The following is an 11,873-nucleotide window of genomic DNA, read 5'->3' on the forward strand; positions in this document are numbered from 1 at the left end:
TTTCATTTAAAGAACAAAGTTGGGAAAATGGTTGAACCTGTGTCTATAAATTCCAGTCTTTCCATTTCAGTAAAAGGGTTTATAGTCTAAGGGCTGAAAATGTGTTTCAGTGTATAAAGCTAATTGAAGTTTAGTCCTTTGTTAAATGGAAACCAACTGGAGAAGATGACTCATTCTGTCTTGGCCATTCCTGCAAAGAAGTTGGATGGCTCCAGATTTAGAAACAGTGCATTTAAATGTGCATGCAACTTTTCTTTTTTCAAGATAAATTAAACTTTACTGGAAAGATAATACTGTCCCCTTAGGAAAGGTTGATTGTTGTAAAACTTTCCTGTCTTAGGAAAAGAAAATATTCAGTCCAAAACTTTTAAGTATGGTGTATAAGCTAAGAGCTGACACCTTAATTCAGTGGACAATTCAGTTCAACTGAAAGAAATTTTTATGCAAATTTTGGAAGAGTTTCAATATAAATGTGTATGTGTTTACACTAGTTGAATTGATATTTGAAGATACTTATTTGAAGTAATGTACTTAAGGTATATTTCTTTTATAATTTATTTGTATATCATCTTCAAAAAATGATCTGTAGCTACTTAAAATAATTCTTGAATGTGACCAGGTAGAAGATACTGGAATTAAAAGAAGAAAGTGTAACAGCATGGGACACAGAGCAGGTATCTATCCAAATATATGTTCTTCTATGCAGGCCTTGTCATCTCTACTCCACTTGGAATGAATATAGAAAAATACCTGCAGAAGGCTGAAGTTCTCCCCAAAATACAATTTGGATCTTTTCTAGTATACAGATGAACATAAAATGGAATTCAAGAGTTCTGCTCTGTGTAGCATGGCAACGATTGATTTAGCTTGAAAACAATGTAAAGCAGTTATAGTCAGGTACTTGCTCCAGCTGAAAACCCACAAAAACAGAATTCTTGAAAATTCTCCTTTTAGCACCTATAGAATACTTGACCCTGAAGAGCTATTCCCTCACACTTCTTCCAAGATGCTCTATTTGTTCAATGTTCAGCAAGATAACTGAGATAACTTGTTGTATTGGCCTGTTGTTTAAAACTGGTTAAAAGTTCTGGGGACATCTTCCAAAAATAACTATTTTCACATTTAAAAAGTTGGTCAGTAACACTCTCTTCTGGCAATAATGAGCTTGCAGAACCTGTTGTTTGTTCAAGCTACTCACGATTTGAGTTAATAATATAACCACATCATTAGTCTGTAAAACATTGTTCATCTTTCTGTTCTCTATGGGACTATGTCCAACTCATCTGAAAGCAGCATCTGATCGTTAAGAATCAAGTTATAAAGAGTGGTGGGGATAATAACTTTGCTTTACCCTTGTGGAAAATTTCAACTCTTCTATCAGAAATCTATTTTTGATAAATTTAAAGATTATTTTAGGTTGCTGTTCTAGTTGGAGAATAGCTTGAATTCATTTTGGTGTTACATGATTAAAAAAAAAAATTAGTATGGCTTACAAGCTGTCAATTCTCTGGGCAGCCAGCCCCAGGATGACATTCACAAACCCACAGGCCTTTCCAAAATTCCAGTTTATCTAGGTTGAACCCACAATTTCCCCTTGATGACAGCCCAAGAATGTTGATGTTAGCTCTTTTTTGTTTTTTCCTTTTATCCACTCAGCCCTGCCTCCCACCCCCCAAAACTGTCATTCCAACTCTAGAACTTTGCTTTTTGCTCCAGGTTATACCACTGTAGTAACAATGCCTTTAGCCAAACCACTTAACCTTTCCATGTCTCATTCCTCAGCTGAAAGCACCTACCTTATGGGGTTATGGTGATTAAATGAGTTCATACACATACTGTAGAGCAGGAAAAATTATTTTTTTTTCTTCTACCCTCTTAGTCCTTCTGTAAAGTGGCTGATAAAAAAATAAACTTGAAAACAGTTTCTTAGCATGTACATTGCATACATACAGAGCCCTCAGAGATGAGGAACTCAAAGGAGTGGTTAAAATTTGGGGTCTATATACTAACTTAGGGGAGATGATGGAAGAGAACACATATGAAAGAGCAAATGGCTTTTTGGAAAGATAAATGGGTCCTTAGAGGCATATATGGGAGATATGATATTTTGTGACAGTGTGTATCTGGATGTGGTGCCGACTTCTTGTCTCCAGAAGCTATTAGAGTAGCTCCTGGGAGGAGATTTATGACAACTGAGTTCTTTTGGGAGGCCCTGCTTTGAGGCAGATAAGGGATTTCAAGAACTCAAATGCCTTCAGCTCAAAATAATCCTGTCAAAGTGGCATATTTTGGGGATGGCATATCCTGATCCCCTTCAGTGTATAAGACCATGTAATACTCTTAGAACATTCCTGACAAATAGCAAACACTCTCTGAATGCATGGTGCTGTTATGTGATGATTGCTGTGATGGAATTCTGTTTGGGCATCCGTAAGTGAAGGTTTGGGTTGAGCTTTGCTTGTACCAGAGCCCGTGTCCACCGAGTTAAAGGTGAGGAAGATCTAAGGGCACCTGGGTGGCTCCGTCAGTTAAGCATCTGACTCTTGGACTCTTGGTTTCAGCCCAGGTCATGATCTGAGGGATCATGGGATCAAGCCCTGAGTCAGGCTCTGTGCTAAGCGGGGAGTCGGCTAGAGATTCTCTCTCTTTCCATCTCCCTCTGCACCACCTCCCCCCCTCCAACTGCCTGCTCACACACACTATCTCTCTAAAATAAATAAGACTAAAAAAAAATTTTTTTTTTTTTTTAATAAGAAAAAGGTGAGAAGGATCTAATCCCTCACTTCTCTTTCTCCTTCTCTCAAGATTCTGAACCAGTTGAGAGCAAACAAGATACTAGTGCTGCCTGGCACAGAGATGGTTTGGCTGGAAGCCGACCTCCGAGCCCCTGGGCAGTTTGTACAGTAGGCGCTTGAGGGAGCACAGGCGGCAATGAGCCAAGAACTGTGCAAGGTCCAGGTGCCCCTCTGAGAGTGCAGATGTTTCCTTTACATTTTAAAAATTAAAGCCGAAAGTGCTCTGGCTGCCACTATAGAGGCTAGGCTCTCTCTTTCCAGCCGACAATTATAATTCTCCTCTCCATTGGCAAAGGAAAAGCTGGGTTTGAACCGATTTGACTTTGTTAACCTGACACTACTCCTGTATTTACTAGTTGGGTATGAGCTAAATCACATTACAGAAACCCGTGTGGCAGAACTGTCCAGCAAAGTTGTGACTTCTGTTTCCTCTTTCCCTTTAAGGTTAAATCTGAATGTCAGGTCCTTAGTCCTGCTGGTATACGGCAAGTGGATGCAGGCCTCGGCCCCTGCCTGTGGGGTCCTACCCACCTGCCAGCAATGGGAGGGTATGGACTTGCACACAGGATCAGCTACACCAGGGCTTCGTGGAATTCATTAAGTTACGACACACACAAACGGAGCAAACCCTATGTCTAGAGTTTTCACTCTGCTGGGTTTTTTGTTGTTGTTGTTCGTGCATTTTTAATATCCTATGTGACACTCTCTGAGTTTGCTGACCCCCAGGCCTGGAGCTAATGCACCATATGAAACCATGTAAAGCTCCTCAGCATAGAGCAACCATTAAATCAATGTCAGTTATTACTGTTATTGCCCCCGATCAATAGAGAAATGCGGCTTACTGGATACTGGTTTCTCCCAGGTCTACCCCATCAGTTCAGTCATTCCTTGTATGAGAAGTTGCTAGTAGTTGCGATTTGCTAAGAATGGAAGAATTTTTTCCTTGGCATTTCTGAGAAGGCAGAAATGTTTGTCAAAGTCTCCAACACTTTGCTTAGAGAAAGGAAATGTTGATGGAAGTTCCTACATTTTGAGCCAAGGCAGAAACACACAGTGCGGATAATGAAGTTTCTATTTATAACATAGATTTGTACAGATTTCTCCACTGGAAGAACACAGGCAGTTGGACTACAGATCCCACATGTGTCCAAATATATTTTGTGTGACTTAGCTAGTCTCAAGGCTTCCCCGGGCCTGCAAACACAAGCAGATGGTCCTGGCAGGGGTGACACCACAGCCTGTTTTCTAAAAGCTTCCTCTAGAGGCTTCCTTTGGGGGAGGGAATGTGCACACTCAGAGGGGTGACCATGATTGTGCATCTGGTTTGTCTAGACTGGCCAGTATTCTTCTGTTGCATTAGCATCTCGAGTGGTTTGGCATTTGTCACTCTCAAAAATGTTCCAGTTTAGGTGATAAATTATATGCTTACTTCAACATGAAGACACATCATATTTTCAGCTTGCCAAGGAATAAGTTCTAAAATCATAGAAGAAGATTTCTTTGCGAATGCATTAGACAATTTTGCAATAGAAGCCATAAAACTGATAGCGGTAAGAATGATGGCTCTGTCTGTATCTCTGAGAAATAGCTTGGGAATTAGAAGATCGAAAAGACCAAACACAGAGAAATTAGTAATGAAAAATCAAGAAGCCTAGCAGACAGTTAATATGAACAGCCCCCAACATTTTGTAGACCTTAGTCTTGGGGTCCCAACCAGCCAAAATGCAGAGGAGGATTCTTGGAGAGTGCAGCTTATGCTCCAGGACCACCACCACTCTCTGGTGGTGCTGCGTAGCTCTTGGCTCATCAGCTGCTTGTGGAACAGTACACTCTACCTCCAGCCGGTTAAGCCCAACTGAGTCCAGATATGGAGTGAGTCTGCAGGATTTCTGACTGACCATTAATCCCCACTGGATTGGGTTCACTAGTGAGATGGCTAGAAGGTGGGTTAGATCCCTCCATCTGAAGATAGCTAAGTCCCCTCCACTTTCTGAAACTTTTCAGTATGTTCCAAATGGCAGGGTGTGCGAGGTAGGGAGAAGACTGGAAGGTTGGTTTTGGGTAAGAATTCTCTCAATGGGAAAATCTTGGCAGTGGAAGACACAAAGCTGTCAGGCATTTGGGGGCAGAAAGGGGAATTGTCATTACCAGAGTTACCAATGTGGCTTAGATCCAAATTTGATAAAAGTATCCTTTGAAGGATTCTAGTTTTCACAGGATAGTATCCTGTACTTTCTAGGGACCAAGAAAAAAGCCTGGAAAAGTCCAGCCCAACCATTTCCCTATACTTTGATAATTTGGGGGAGTGAAGGGGTTGGGGACAGGATAATAGAGGTAGAGGGGAGGCAAAGATCATAATCAGAAAGTGTGAGGAAAGATACAAAATATGAAAATATCATATAACATGTACTAATGCCATATATTGTTAGTAGACACACAGATAAAAGAATTATACAAGCACACACACAGGTTGTATCCACCCAGTATAAGAAAACAGTGATCCTGGGGAAAAAAGGAGGGGACAGAGATGGGCCACTGCAGGGCTTTTAGTTATCTTTGTCAGTATTCTTCTCCAAATTATATTGGAAGTGAATACTTTGAAAGCAGTGACAGGACTCTGATTTCTACATTCCTGGATTCTTACGGGTCCTCTGAGAGCTCCATTACTCTTGACTTCCCACAGGGGTCAAGCCAGAACTGCATATTCTTGGGTATGAGGTTCACCTTGCTCTACCTTCCTGGCATGCTATTGCCAACATTTGCCTAAAACCCAATTATTATACATTTTTGGTTACCATGGATTCTGATTCACATATTTTCTCTCTCTCTCTCTCTTTTTTTTTTTTTTTTTAGATTTTATTTATTTATTTGACAGACAGAGATCACAAGTAGGCAGAGAGGCAGGCAGAGAGAGAGAGGAAGGGAGGCAGGCTCCCTGCTGAGCAGAGAGTCTGATGCAGGCCTTGATCCCAGGACCCTGGGATCATGACCTGAACCGAAGGCAGAGGCTTTAACCCTCTGAGCCACCCAGGTGCCCCATATTTTCTCTTAAGGAGAATGGTGTAATATATATACATTTTGTGAGATTTTTTAACAAGTAAACTTTTTGGCCAATCAGTGACCCATATGCTGGGGGGTGGGGGGACGTGGGGGTGGGGGTAATGGCCCTGGGAAGAGTTTATACTGTGCAGGAAGTAGAATGAATTGGAGAAAATCCAATAAAGCAGTGGGTGCATTGCAAAATGGGCTAGGATGCATGGGAAGGGTTTTTCCTAGTTCTAATAAGGACTCTGTCCCCTATTCATACTTTTCCAGACCAGTGATTCTCAAAATGTTGTCACCAGTTCACAACATCAGCATTACCTGGACCCCAAACTAGACCCGCTAAATCCAAAACTATGGGGCTGGTGCCAGCAATCTGTGTTGTACAAGCCCTCTAGGTGATTCAAAGACATGCTAAAGTTTGGTAGCCATTTCTCTGGACTCACTTCTTATTGCCCACAATGAAGACAGGCCTTTAAAAATCACCATCACACAGGGTGCCTGGGTAGCCTAATGGGTTAAAGCCTCTGCCTTCAGCTCAGGTCATGATCCCAGGGTCCTGGGATCGAGCCCCGAATCGGGCTCTCTGCTTAGCAGTGAGCCTGCTGCCTGCCTCTCTGCCTACCTGTGATCTCTGTCTGTCAAATAAATAAATAAAATCTTAAAAATAAAAAAATCACTGTCACTGTTGATTTGAATCAAAGAGAAGAAATGAGAGAACAGAGAGAGTCAACAAAACCCAAGTGAAGGACAGGCCTAAGCTAGTAATTGAAGTAAACTATGAGAGAGCGCTAACAGTAATGTAGACAAAATTAAACATAACGATTTAAAATTATAGAAAAACCTAAAATCAAGAAAAAGATCTAAGATAATGCTAAAATTAAAATGCAATAAAATAAGCTAAAAATTAAAACTAGAAGACGGGGAAAATGAGTGAAACTTTCAATAAAAATAACATGTATCCTCCATACCACGCTCTCTTCTAAGAAAGATGACTTTTCTAACTCATGTAATTCTCTCAATAACCCATCAGACAGAACCATTACTATTTCCGTTTTTATCAAGGGAAAGCAGGCACAGAAAGAATAGGTACTTTGCCCAGAGTCATACAGCTTGTTAGGTAAAATGAAGAGCAAAAATATAGCTAGGAGAGTGATAAAAAACATACCTACTAAGAGAGGTCCGTTAAAAATAAAAATAAAGCTCATGAGGTTAATGAGATTAAAGTGAAAGGTCAAGGGGAGCCTGGGTGGCTCAGTCAATTAAGTGTCTGACTCTTGATTTCAGCTCAGGTCATGATCTCAGGGTCCTAGGATTGAGTCTCACATCCCACTCTGTGCTCAGCATGAAGTCTGTTTGTCCCTCTCCCTCTGTTCCTCCCCTGGCACGCTCGCTCGCTCTCTTTCTCTCTCTCTCTCATAAATAACTAAATAAAGTCCTTAAAAAAATCATAAAAAGTCGAGAAGTAGAAGAGGAAAAGTATACTTGTGGAAGCAAAGAAGAACAAGGTCTGTAATGGAGTGTGGAGGTGGATGTGCTGTCCTAGCATCAGGGCGGGGGCTGAAGAAGAATGTGGAGAGTCTGGCACACCCCCATGGCTCCCCTATCATTTGACTTCCCCTTCAGGACTTTTCAGCTCTCCACTGAAGCTGGAAGCAGATCTTCTCTGACCAACAAATATCCTTTCAGTACAAATACCTTACCTGTTATTGTGCTGGGGCCTCATTTGGTTCTTTTTTTTTTAACGAAAGTGGAAACCTTTGCTTTGTCCTGGCTAATTGGGAGTTAATTTGCTTTGTCTCCGTTGAAGATTCTTGTTTTGTTTTGTCTGAATCTTGGGTATGATGGCAACAGTGCTTCTGAAGACACAAAATTTCCACTCACCAATCAGCAGAGAGAAGAACCTGAATGAAGCTCATTGAAATAACTACTAAGAGTACCTGAGTTTCAGGATGATTAGAATAGTTTTTTTCTGTTTTAAGTTTTGTTAAGTGTGTTTCTCCCTGCTCATTTCTTATTCTGACTCTTCGGTGAAGAGGAACTGTAACGACGGTCCACGAACAAGGACAGACTATTAGGGCAGCTCACATCCCAGCAAGCCACCTGTCTTGGAGGTGAAGAGAGAAGAAAGAGGGTGCATCCACATGTGTTCTGGCTGGTAGACCTAGGATGAACTGCCTAAAGGGACAGCTAACAGGAAGTGGTTGGCTTGAAAGGCAGTGGGGAGTTTCAGGGTTTGCTCTCCTCTAGGAGAAGACCAAAGAGGAGTGGATTCCTTCCTCAGCACAGATGATCAAAGCTGTGTGAAACACAAAGTCAAAACTGCGATTGGGGTCAGCTGTCACTATGGAGTCGAAAACTGATACTCGTACTACTTTAGAAAAGAAAGAAAGTTTAGAATTAATGTTCTCTTGAACTAAAATGGAAAAAAGAAATATTGGGAATAATAAAACTGAAAGGGAAAGATGAATTGTGTGATATTAAATGATTTAGAGTACATACATTTTAGTTAATGAATAATACTTTGATTAGGTAATATATATATAAAGTATGAAGAATTTTCAACTACCAACAAATATACTGTTAAGATGAATTTTCCCTCCCACTCCTATTCTCTGGTTCTCTGGGTTTTTCCATTCAGGAGGCAATGAAATATATATTGTCAAATTTTGCTCAAAGATTTTTTAAAAAATACATTTTAAAGTTTATTTATTTAGCAATCTCTACCCCCAATGTGGAGCTCAAACTCATGAACCCGAAATCAAGAGTCATTTGCCCTTCTGACTGAGCTAGCCAAGTGCCCTGTATTCAAAGATTTTTAAATGTTTTGAGTTGATCAATTATTTTACATTTAATTTTCTTTTCAGAGAGGGGTACATTATGGATTGCCTTATGACAAATTTCCTGGTCACTTAGCCTCTACTTTACTTGACAGTTGCCAAAAACCAACCTCTCCTCTGCATTAGCACTGAAGAACCAATATTTCCTCTGAAATAGAATTTTTTAAATCTTGGGATGAACATATAGGTAGACTCTGGGATGTCTTTTGCTGTTAAATACAGCTTGACAAAGGGATTTTTAATAAAATATATTAAAGGATGCCATAAGATCAGCCTTAAAAAAAGTGAGAGTGGGAGTAATAATGGTGACTGTTATTTGTCTAGTATCTACTGTGTGTGGAGTCTTTCAGTGTATTACTTCTGATTTTGAAGCTGGTAAATTCACAGAAACTCTGAAAGGTAAACATTATCATGCCTGTTTTAAGATTAACTTACCAAAGCTCTATCGTGGTTAATAGCCAAAATTTAAACTCAGGCATTTCCAGTTCCAGTTTCTCTTTTACCATATTCTCATATTGGTGCATGGTACTTCTTAAAAGGGGATGGCATGTGAAACTGCTAAGATCAAAAAGAAAGGAGGAAAGAAAAGCGATCAATGTAGGAAAACATCTAAGGAGAAACTATGACCTTCAAAGAAGGCCAGGCTATTCAAAAAGTCTGGGCTTTTTTTAAAAAGAACTATTCCATGATTTATATAGCATCACAAACTAATATTTCCCCTTTTACTAGAGTCGTTTCCTCTAGTATTTATGAGGATTATGTTGTCATAGTAGATCTCCTTTGGGAGGAGGACTTTTTTTTTCTCTCTCCTTACTGAATGTTTGTACTGTTGTATCTGCAATTTCCAGTGTTGGTTCACCTGGACCTGGATACTCTGTAACTAATTCCTGGACAATTAAGCTGAAGGGTAACAATATTAGATGCAAGATCTCCACACTGGCCCTAAGCTTTATGGTTACTGTTGGGGCATCTGTGAGAGAATATTCTAATGGTTTGCCATGAAAAAGACTATAATAGTTACCCATTGTTGCATTTTAGTTACCCTAAAATGTAATGGCTTAAAGCAGCATTCAATATGGTACAGTTCCTGTGGGTAGGGAATCCAGGTGCCTCTGGTTCAGGGTCTTTCAGAGGTTTGCAGTTGAGGGGTTGCCTGGAGCTGTAGTCCTCTCCAGGCTTGACTGTGGGAAGATCTCCTTGCACACTCATTCATGTGGCTGCTGGTTGGAGACATCAGTTCTCTGCCACACGAGGCTCTTCGTCGGGAACCTCACAGCATGGCAGCTGATTCCCTAAGAACAAGCAAGCAAGAGAACAAGAAAGGGTGCTTAACCTAGAATGTACCGTTTTTTTGTAATTCAGTCTTGGGAATTACATGCCATCCCATATGTTGTGTTCTCTTTGGTTCTATTCCTTATAGACAGGTCAATAAATCCACCCTATAGTCAAGGGGAGGGGATGACACAAGAACAGATTAGCAGTCAGGATACAGGGATCCTTGGAGGTTGTATCCAAGGGTGCCCACGAAAAAGACACTATACTCTCATTGCCTGCTCCTTTAGAACCTGTTTACTACTTTGTTCCTCTTTTTAAACTGTATATTCTATTAAAAAAAAAAACAAGGGCTATGTCTCTTTTGTTTACTAACAAATGAGTGATACCTAATATATAGTCAATGAATGTTTAATAAATGAGTAGGCTAAAGGATAAATTTTAGAAGTGGTTATGGTTATAATTCTGATACAAGTTAATGTCTGTCAGATTTTTACTTAACTCACTAATTAATGAGAGAACAAGGAAGATATTATAAACCACTCAAATGAAAATTCAGAGTACCAACTATTTACTGTCAGATAAGGAACGCCGAGATGAGTTTTATGAATGGGTGCAAACTAGCCAAAGCAGTATTTACAGGACAATAATCAGTGACATTCACTGGACACAATTTGCATTTCTATGGCTAGAAATTGTTCTGATTACTAATAGTTTTCTATAATTAACTTCTGTCTCTACAGTGTTATAAGATGGTTGAAGGCAAAGGCAGAGATTACCTGTATTGATGAACTGGACAGTGTGCTCACTAAGTTTCGAAATCTTCCAGAACTTTTTCTTGCAAATGAATGCTACAGATGGAGAAAATGCACCTCAAGGAAAGTCCAGGTAAGAGGATAGTCTTAGCTCTTTTCTCTTCAAATTCATATAAGCAGTTAGGATACTTAATCAGGACTTAAAATTCATTTTAAACATGTTAGAATATCATAGATGACTCTGCTCACGTTCACAATGTTATTATTCCTTTATACACAGCTCTTGACCTTGTGGGATGGAAAGTATCTCTGGCAACAGAGAGCAAAACCAAACTATTTCAGTTCTTCAGGGATTGATGGGGTCCTGTGGTAGATTCTAGGGTCTGTGAGATCCAGGGTTCTGTCAACAAATGCCAAACATAGGTGGACCAGCTACATAAAAATCTTGGTGGGGAGTATGTGACTGTCAGGGGGTTATGTTTTTGTCAAAAATTTTTACTCATGGGCTCTATCCTCAACCTACTAAATGTAAATGTATTAAAGTGAGGCCTAAATAATCTTAAGGTACTCCTCATATCATTCTGTGTGACTGATTTTATTATGCACTAGTCTAGATCACTTCTCATTGAAGTCATTCATGGTTCTGTGGCTCTGACCAAAATGCATCTAAAGAGTTTACAGAGGCTTTGAGTCTACCAGGGATAAATTACAGACGGCTTTCTCTTTGAGTTTTTCCAGATGAATATGGGAATAAAGATCCTTGAGAATGCATATTATGCTATCAACTTAGCTGTAAAATCGTTACAGGAAAAAAAAGGAAACAAAATAACAAGAGGTGCAACCACAGATCTCTTGCTATATCCTCAAATCATACACACGGCTATTATAGAATTAACTAATTTTCGTAGCCTCACTAAAAAGCCTTTTGATAGTATCCATCTGTGAAAGTTTCAACAGATATTTGCAGAATGTCCTCCTAGGTCCTACTGGAATAAGAGAACGACAATTATTTACATTTTTTTCTACCATGCAGATATTGCTGAATCATTTCAGTATACTCAAAATGCTACAGCTATTTGAAATTCAAATGAACATTTTCCATCTGTAGTCTTCATTAACATTGTAATGGTATGATTTCAGATGTTTCTGTTGATGAATATTAGTTTTCT

At 39.7% G+C, this 11,873-nt stretch overlaps 1 long non-coding RNA gene across 1 annotated transcript in view; it reads left to right on the plus strand.

The window, feature by feature from the left end:
- LOC116569248 overlaps window positions 1-10,831 on the plus strand; it is a 42,094-nt gene extending 31,263 nt beyond the window's left edge. The window contains exon 4 of the long non-coding RNA XR_004276931.1: window positions 10,693-10,831. This is a non-coding gene — a long non-coding RNA (uncharacterized LOC116569248). The remainder of the gene's footprint in view (window positions 1-10,692) is intronic.
- Window positions 10,832-11,873: the final 1,042 nt, after the last annotated feature.

This window comes from Mustela erminea, chromosome 11 (assembly GCF_009829155.1).
Source record: "Mustela erminea isolate mMusErm1 chromosome 11, mMusErm1.Pri, whole genome shotgun sequence".
Taxonomy (NCBI): Eukaryota; Metazoa; Chordata; class Mammalia; order Carnivora; family Mustelidae; genus Mustela; species Mustela erminea.